The following is a 1737-nucleotide window of genomic DNA, read 5'->3' as shown; positions in this document are numbered from 1 at the left end:
CAAGTGAATTGCCTGCATTGGATGTCAAAATGTATTCAATAGTTTTTGTATACATGTATAATGATTTCTTCAGAGTTTGTGATTTTTTAATCAGAAACAATTTTAACTTACCTGTTGAAATGAGTAGTACAGAAACTAAAATATTTCTGGTGCTTGTCTGAAAAAGTATATTTTAAAATATTCTATATTCTATGTTTGCATAATGTTCATAATTTATTTTATTTTCTCCTAGATATACTTTGAATTCTACATTATTTTATAATATTTAGGTTTATTAATGTGTCCTTTCTGATTGCATTCCATATAGAAACAGTTTGATTCCTTTTTTTCTAGGTCTTAATATTATTTTTCTTTGGGATAAAATGACAATGTTGTCTAATTTGAAAAGTTTTGTAAAGTTTATGCTATGTAAACGCCTTTCTGAGGTGAATATTTAATACACTGATGTCAAACTAAATTTAATTACATGAATTACGTGTATTGTTACAGTTGTAATTTTGTTTTAATAACTGTTTTTCATTTCTTGCATCTGAAGAATGAAACATATGAATACTTCTCAAATTTTCATGTTATCCTTGTGCAAGTGCCATGTTAATCTCTGCATTGTAATTTGAGTATTCATGCTACTGAAGCATGTAGTATCCTCTAAATTTAAGTAGTTAATGATGCAATCTTTATACAAGCCTATATCTATGGGTGCCTACTTGTAACAAGGAAACCGTATTGTTCCTAACAATGCTATCGATCTTATTTCCCTAAAATTCTGTGAATAGTAGAAAAAAATTATATTGATCAATCAATTGCTCACATTTGCAAATTTTTTTGTCAATGACTATCTTAAGTCTTTTTATTTGGAATTTGATCGTACTCTCAATTATTTATAGATAGGTCCAAAGGTGATGGCTTTTTCAAGTACTTATTTATCCAACTGTGTTAGCTATGTGGACCTAATGGATTCAAAGTAAGCGTTGCTTAAGAGCTACTTCTAAACTTCTTCAGCTGATATTTTCCCAAATGAGGTGTTACTGGCACAAATGTCTACCTGAGCCTTTACCCTTCTTCCATGTGGGAACAGACCAACCAGAATATCTTACCCTGACAGCATAGATTGTCTTACTAGAACAAAACTAATCTTGGTTACAAGGGATCATAGAGAGATGAACAGTTCAAACAGAACTGTTCAGACTAGAAGGTATTTTATCAAAATATAATTGTTTATTATACCTTCCATTTCAAAAGTAGCTAAAGCCAAGAAGGTGAAAAAATTGTTCATATGCATGATTACTTAATGTCCTGGCCTGTCTACCATCCAACCAGGCAGGAACTTACACTACTGCCTTTTTATCACCAAATATTTTCATAGTTGCAGGAGAAGTCCATATGTTTCTTTTCGTTATTAGGCATTAAATTTATACTGTTTTAATCACAGTGTTTCCTCTTGCCTCCATGCTGTAAATCTACAAATGGTAAAGCTTTAGGTCTAACTCTATCAAACACTAAGGTAGAGATAATGGAATAATACTTTAAAACAGAGTAGCCTTTGATACAGTAACTACAACAGAACAATGCAAACCTGTGCCTTTTAATTATATTACATATAATTATATATTTTATACTTATATGTGCTGATTTTATATTTCACACAGTAAAACTTACTAGAATTAGTTGATAATTTGACAAATAAATTGATATTTATTTATTCCAATAAATAGAATTCCAATAAATAGAATTCCAATA

At 29.8% G+C, this 1737-nt stretch overlaps 1 pseudogene; it reads right to left on the bottom strand.

Annotated features, from left to right (window-relative positions):
• Positions 1–538: 538 nt before the first annotated feature.
• LOC122123224 lies at positions 539–635 on the bottom strand (annotated as a pseudogene).
• Positions 636–1737: the final 1102 nt, after the last annotated feature.

This window comes from Dipodomys spectabilis, unplaced genomic scaffold (assembly GCF_019054845.1).
Source record: "Dipodomys spectabilis isolate Male_0828 unplaced genomic scaffold, ASM1905484v1 ptg000226l, whole genome shotgun sequence".
In the NCBI taxonomy this organism is placed as follows: Eukaryota; Metazoa; Chordata; class Mammalia; order Rodentia; family Heteromyidae; genus Dipodomys; species Dipodomys spectabilis.
This window is presented reverse-complemented; position numbering and strand designations above follow the sequence as displayed.